This window comes from Lactuca saligna, chromosome 8 (genome assembly GCF_052625555.1).
Source record: "Lactuca saligna cultivar CGN05327 chromosome 8, ASM5262555v1, whole genome shotgun sequence".
Lineage (NCBI taxonomy): Eukaryota > Viridiplantae > Streptophyta > Magnoliopsida > Asterales > Asteraceae > Lactuca > Lactuca saligna.
Window position 1 is genome coordinate 125,805,648 of NC_136424.1, and position 8,192 is coordinate 125,813,839.

The 8,192-nt window shown below is 37.5% G+C and overlaps 1 non-coding gene across 1 annotated transcript; it reads left to right on the forward strand.

The window, feature by feature from the left end:
* Window positions 1-4,597: 4,597 nt before the first annotated feature.
* TRNAM-CAU (transfer RNA methionine (anticodon CAU)) lies at window positions 4,598-4,670 on the forward strand. Its single transcript has one exon. It is a non-coding gene; the product is annotated as a tRNA-Met (tRNA).
* Window positions 4,671-8,192: the final 3,522 nt, after the last annotated feature.

Consider the following 8,192-nt stretch of genomic DNA (forward strand, 5'->3'; position numbering starts at 1 on the left):
ATATGTCAACATGTTATGTTGTCGTTGAGACTGCTACTTTATACTGTCAGTCAATAGACTGGGGCAATCCAACTAGGAGGTTCTAGGCCAGCGCATTCCAACCGAGAGGTTGTGGGCAGTGGGTATTCCAACCAAGAGGTTGTAGACCTAGTATGTGGTATACAATCGGGAGGTTGTGGGCCAGGGTAATCCAACCAGGAGGTTGTAGACCCAGCATGCTAATTTATGTATTTTTATATGTGGTGTGATGGTATTTTAGGGGAGCTCACTAAGCTTTGGCTAACAGTTTCAAGTTATTGTTTCAGGTACTTCAGATGATCGCAGGAAAACGAAGGTGTGATCGTGCACATCTTCCTGTTTTGTGTTACCGGATCTTGGGAAAACTCTAATTTTGAATAATACTTTTGAAAAATGACTCTTTTTGTAAACAATGATTGATTAGTGGTTGATTTTAAAAATTTTAAATTTCTATGATTTTTGGAGTTTTATAGTGTAGCTTAACTTACAAGAGTTTCTGGCAAAAGTTTGAAAACTCGCATGCAGAATTTCGACGCGATTACTTTGTTTTGTCAAACTTTCCAATGTTGCGGAGCCTTTATAACGTACCAAAAATCATAGTAAAAGTTTGACAAAACTGCAAAAATGATCCATGTAGTATGCATTTTTTCTAAGGTTTGGTCCAAACCTCAAATTTTTGGATTGGTGGTCCTTTTGACCATGTTATCTCTCGTCGCCTCTCACCATCCTGTACATTCTTCTCTGATATGCAAACTCAGTTTCTAGAAGAAAGGCAAATCAAGAACATTTTGCTTGTCGCCACAATCACCAAAAAAAGATCAAGAAAAGTCTTTTTTTTTTTTTTGAAGATTTACAACTTTTAGTTTTTTCTTGTAAGTTCATGAATATATAGACACACATGAATAATCCAGTGACTTTCTAGGTTCTACACATACATACACTGATACACGTACAATGATTTTCTACTTCAAGGTTTTCTTCTTCGGTCTGCCCACATCTAGTTCTCTCTCTCTCTCTCTCTCTCTCTCTCTCTCTCTCTCTCTCTCTCTCTCACTCTATTTCTTTTCCCACGTGTTCTTCATCTTCATGATCATACCACCAAAATCAAAACCACCGCCATATCCATGAAAAATTGTTGTGAATATCAAGCACCATCGCCACTAAAATTGTAACACCGCCACTAATTCGATGTTACCTTGAAGGAAAACCAAAGTTTAGGAGATATTAGTCACTGTATGGATGAAAAAATAAGTAAAATCTCAAACCCCGGTGCTAGTTCCTTTACAACATCCATCTTGAAGCAAGAAATTAGTTGAGAAATTGATGATAAGAACAAAAGGATAAGTAATTTCAACACCCATCCAACCCTTTTAGCCCTACAAAATTAGTTTCCAAATAGATTTGAGAATTGTGGTATGAAATTAATACTAACTGATTCCATTATTTTGAGTTCTGACGAAGTTACTTGAGAACATAGTAATAAGTACAGAAAAATGCATCGGCCATTGTCTGATGGCCACCAACAAATTTATAACCACCATTATCACAACCACAATTGGGTCAACAATCACCCCTGCAACTCAAAGATTGTCGACTTCTTGGTACTTTCATTTTATAATCAGTCTAGAACTATAAGAGATTTAATCATAGTTTACAGGGTTTCTTCCTTTGTCGGTGTGGATTTAAGAACTGGGTTTGTCAAGAACTCTAAAAACTCGAGCAATTATCAGATTTTGTTCTCTTCTTCTTGTTCTGTGGTATGCGATTAAGAGTTAGGGTTTATCAAGAACTCTTTATTTAGAACATAGAGAGAGAATCTGTGATGAATCAAAAGGGAGCGGGTTTCGTTTGAGTAATTTATGTATAAAGGTTTCATTGAAGAGAGGGAAGTGGAGTGCAACCATGGCTGTTCTTTTGCATGAGTAAGATGACCATCCACATTTGGGGGATGGTTTCACACACACACACACACACAGAGAGAGAAACAGAGAGAGAGAGAGAGAGAGAGAGACCTCTTTTTCTAATTAATAAAATAAATAAATAAGGATTAGATTTTTTAAAAAATGAAAGAAAAATTAAAAATAAATACCCCAAGGGTATTATAGTCATTTCAATATTCAGAGGGACTACATACACAACGAAACAAGCTTAAAATGACCACCAATCCAAAATAGTCAAGGTTTGGACCAAACCTAAGAAAAAATGCATGCCACAAGGACCATTTTTGCAATTTTGTCTAAAATATTTCATTCTCAAACCATTTAATGATCCATAAATCATGCAAAAAAATTGTTTCCAAAATATTGTCATAAATACCCTAAAATCATCTATTAATAAAATATCCAAGGATGATGTACATAATCATGCCTTCGCCTTGCTCCGATCATCAGATGTACCTGAAACCATGAAATCAAACTGTAAGCCAAAGCTTAGTGAGTTCTCCCCATCCAAACAACTCCAACAAGAAAAGGTATAAATATGAAAACTTATCTACCATTTAGATTGGAGAATTTATGGAGAAAATCCAGTTTTAAATTCCCAGAAACCACACGATTATATAGCCAAAGGGAATACGCCACACCTAAAATCATCCCAAGCGCTGCTAATGCGGCTACTAAGCTATTTCTTTGGAAAGCTCCTACTAATATGAGAAATCCCACGATAAATCTGCTAGTACCAGGTAAACTCATATTGGCCAAAGTGAAAAAGAAAAAATGGTAGAGAAATTCGACATGGTGCTCACTAAACCTTACCCCACACAACAAAACATATACAAACATGCATGTTGGGTCTACAGTCATCAAACTACATTACCCATGAGTCCATAACATAAGTCTGCATTGCCCTCTCGACCCTCAGATTATGTCTGGATTACTCCCAAGCGAACATCATAAGTCTAGATTGCCATACCGGCCCTCGGCTTATGTCTGGATTGCTCTTGAGCCCATAACATAAGTTTGAATTACCCTAAAATCCCTCATATTATGTCTAGATTTCTCCAGAGTTTGTTGGCTTCCGCACAAAGCAATATTGCCTCAACCCAACCATACTATGTCAACATATGTAAAAGATAAACATATAACCAGCAAGTACGGGTAATCATACAGATATATCAATCTATCAAATCACTACAACATAGCAACCTCCTATATACCAAGATACAAAGAATAACCTAGTAGGTTGGCATTATTGCCTTCAACCCACCAGTGAAATAAGAAAAACCACCTCAAAGTCCAAAACATAGCCGAGCTGATCACTGCTCCAAATACCGGCTCTACAGATCACCTATACAACTGTAACGCCCATGTTTTCTGCTAGGTTAGTCATAGTCTATAATCACTTTAGTCAACTATTGTAATCTTTATATGAATGAATAAGAAAGGATTATTCATATATTTATATGCTTACATGTTTTATAGGATATTATGTATCTCTAATAATAAAATAAATAAGATTAAAATACACATCAAAAATAAAAAGATTACTTAGGGCAAATAATCTTAGCTGGGTTGTATTATACATTATAAGGATGCCAGAGATATAAGGATCGTTCAAATCCAACTTCATATAAAGAAGTTATACTTCTTTGAAGTTTCGTGATTAAATCGACACAACTCTATGTAGCATAAAAAGTACATTTTCAATAAATTACTTTTTAGCATAAGTAATCCAAAAAAAAGTCGTAGTGGTCGTTAAACTGAGAGTGTGCATATAGAGAACGTCTAAATCTAAATTCGTGAGAGGAAGTTATGATTTTTCTAAGATTCAACGTAGCAGTTTACAACTCAGATGTCGAATTTTAGATCAAACAATTTTTAGCCAAAACGATATAAACAATAGTTAAAGATCTGGTTAATAGGAATCCAACGATATAAATTATGTTGAAAACGGACACATTATGATAGAGTTACGCATTTTATATGGGATTTAACAGTGTAAGTCTGTGTGATAAATACAAATTCAAAATTAGCCGACCGAGTCTAAATGAAAGATGTAGATATCATCGAGAGATTTTCAGGGATATAAAGAACGTCAAAAATGGAGCTCGCATGAAGAAGATACATAATTTTGAAAATCATAAAAATGGTATGCTTGCGTGTCAAGAACGTGGTGCACTAGACAAGACCAAACCTCACTGCCCGCTTTCGTAACGTGCACATCCAGCTTACTCTATCGACAGCCCAGCCAGATGAAGGATCAAGGAAATCGGGATCTCTCAAAGTGATAGACTACATTCAATATGAAGGAGAAAAAAGGATTGTTTGATTGCTCGTTAGTTTCGTTTTCAATAAGGGGCGGGAAGAAGCATAGAAGAAGAAGAAAAGAAGCACTACGCCTAGGAAAAAACTAAAACTTATCCAGGTAACCTCACCCGTGAACCACGAACTAGACTTACAGACAAAAAGCCTTTCCCCTTTTAAGAATACCCACGGTCGGACTCTAAGTCCAACTAGATTCTGGAAATCGATGAAGAACACTGTTTTAGATACAGTGATGTGAATCAAAATACCGACTTCCGTACTAGCCCGACCACCTGTTTTGAGAACAAGTAAGACCTTTTTTGAATGGGAATTCATCAAGCGGGGTGGAGGAATGGTCAACTCATCAGGCTCATGATCTGAAGACTACAGGTTCGAATCCTGTCCCCGCCTAATCACTTGAGATCTTTTTTTGGGTGGTCAAAGTTGTGTTGCCAGCTAGCGAATGTTCGGATGGTGAACAGTTCAGTATCAAGTCTGTCAGGCCAACATTTAACCATGTCACTATGTTCCGACCAAGAGCGCAACATGCCCTATGGCATGCACGGTGTGGGTAACATCGGAAAAGTTAAGGTTAATTTTTCATTTTTAAAATCCAACCCAATACCCATAATTGTTTACAAAACATACTTCCCAAAAATAATAATCACGAATAAGAGTATCCCAAAATAAAATATCATAAAACCATAAGGATGTTCACGATCACGCCTTAGTTTTCCCCCGATCATATGAAGTTCTTGAAACTGAAACTATAAGTCAATGCTTAGTGAGTTCCCCCAAAGTACCCCACACAACAAAACATATACAATCATGCATGCTACGTCCAGTCAGTCATCAGACTAGAATACCCTCAGGCCAACACCCATTGGGCAGGATTACCCTCAGTCCAATCAGTTATCAAACTGGAATGCCTCGACCCAATCAGTCATCGGACATGAATGCCAATATGTAGTAGGTCCAATCAGTCATCAGAATGGTATACCCTTTGGTCCATAGCCATCGGGCTGGAATACCCCCGGTATGTTGGCTCATGCACAAAGCACTAAAGCCTAACCCTAAACCATATTATGCCAACATATGCAACATATAAACATATAACCAGTCAATAGGCAAACAGACAGATCTACAGATCACTACTGCATATTAACATCCTATATACCAGGATACAAATCTAATAGATCACTACAACATAACAACATCCTATATACCAAGATACAAATCAAACAAATCACTACATCATAACAACTTCATTATACCAGGATACATATCTATTGGTTCAACATTGGTCCTTCAACCCACAATTCCAATGAGGAAAACTCACCTCACAGTCTCACAAATAGCTGGACAACACATTGCTCCAAATACCCACTTTACAGGTCACATATGCAACGAACAGTGACAAAATCTCAAAACTCAACTTAAAATACCCTCAGGCCAAACTTGGTAAAAATATTGATCAAAGTCAAAAAGTAAAAGATTTTTTAGCGTTCCGTACACTTAGCGTACTCCCCTTTATGCCCAGTATAGAGGGTGCCTTACAAGATTATGAGTTTGAACCTTAGTACGCGCAGCGTACCTCCAGGTACCCCCAACATGCCAAAGTTGAACACAAACTTTTTCCATATAGCTCTTGTTCCATTAAGCCAAAGTACCAAACTTCAAATCCAGGTAAAATGGAACATCTTAATGGATAAAGTGTCTAACTTTATCCATTTGCATCCATTCAAGAGGGTGAAAACTCAAACCCTTGGTCCAAAAGTCACCTGAAACTCTCAAACTCTTGCATGGCTCAATGAGAGTGTCCAAGCTCTCATTTTTATGAATCTAGAAGCTCAAAACTAAAAGAAACTACATTTTAAGGACCTAAAGAAGCTCATACTCGGTTATACTAATCTATGGGACCAAAATGCATACAACTTCTAGGCTAACAAGATCTAAGCAATTTATACATCAAGGTTCAATCTTTATACCTCCAAGTGAAGCTTAAGGGTAAGATTCTGGATCTAAAGTGCCTTAAGCTTCCAAGATGGTTTCCTTTTCTTCTCCTTCCATCAAGAACACCACAAAGCACCCTTTCAAACTCAAAATACACACATACAAGGGAATTAGGGTTTGTTTGGGATGAAAATAGGGATGGAGGTTGGTGAACGAAGGGGTATCAAAGAGATAATGAGACTTAAATAGGGTCTAAACCCTAAAAATTAGGGTTTGGGTCTTTGCCACGTACTCCCAGCATACTTAATCAGATCCACATTTTTCATTTAAATGCCACATGGGACCAATTTGCAAACATACCACATAGTAAGGGTCAAAAATGTAAAATAATGAATGTTACAATTCTTCCCCACTTGAATCAGATTTCATCCTCAAAGAACGGTGCTACGAATAACTCAGGAGAATGTCCTTGCATCCCCGCTTCAGGTTCCCAGGTCTATTCATAATATTTCTGATGATGCCACTGGGCCTTGACCAAAGATACCACCTTGTTGTGCAAGGCCTTTTTCTACCTATCCAAAATCTCCACTGGACCATCCGAACTGAGAATTCGACTCAAACAGGAAACTACCTTCCCATACTACAATCTAACCTAATCATAGTGGAACTCACATTCCCTGGCCAATAATAAATCATGGACCCACTAACTAAACCAATGAGGAATATCCATCACTCATCTGACTATTCACTGTTGTAGAACCATCCACTCGAAAACAAGGTTACTCCCAACATGAGCCCCAACTAAATAACCATTATAGTGAAATATAAACAACGTAAAAAAAATCCATTAACTACTTTTAACCACCACAAAATCAAAGCATCTTATAAGGAAAACTCGAGAGACCATTCGGAAACCCACAAATGTCAAAAAACAACCCAATAATTTGAGAATACTCAACCGCAATGATTATCTTCCTCTTCCTAACTATAGGACCCAACTTCCAGTGAGAACCACACGACCAAGAACTTTGAAAACTACGACCACAAACCAACTTCATCAATATACTTCCTAGATGTTTTAAGCTTCAGAGACTATACTCTAAGACTGATGATCATCCATTTGTCGCATCTACCCCAAGTCCTTGACTAGGAACACCACCAAAACATGTAGAAAGAATACTAAAAAAATACCTATCACGAATTTCGCTAAATCCCAAAATTCAGAAGTTGTGCCCAAAAATCATAAATACACACTCCTCCCACAAGCATAATGATGGTCCATTCAAGACTTCCGCGTTGCATCAAAATCCTTATCAGCTCAGGTGTACCTCCTCCTAATAAGTCACTCGATACATTCACAACAAACTCATGACTCGAGGTTATATAACTAATACCCAATATGCCATGAAAACCAACGATCCAGGACCTAAGAATCTCAATCAAATGACCATCGATCCCATCCATATGAATCATACAACCACTAGTTCACAATGCATCGAGATACTTTTTAACTACCAAACGATAAGCTCGATGTACTATACCGATCCTGATGTCATTCCATCACTGGCCCGAAGACTCATGAACAACACAACATGGGCCTAAATATACTCAACCATCAATCCACCAACTTGAAAGAACCTAATCAACATCCATTTTAGTGCTAACCGAACATAACACAAGCCATACCCTGCTATCAGACACATTTCCTTTCACAATACAGACTGCTACCAATGCAAAATCATACGAAAACATGGTTGCATACAACCAGTAATTAGATTGGCGGCTGCAGTCTTGTCCCATTAAAGGGCTACAAACCAAATAAGAATCATACTAATCACTCGAGCCAAATGTTCTGATGTTATCTTATTCATCCTATATATGTTCCCAAGAGAAAACACATAACCATACCTAGATTTACTGTACTCCTTCTTCCTCACAACCTTACCTATAAGGTGTGGTTCCAGAAGATCTAATCGGAAA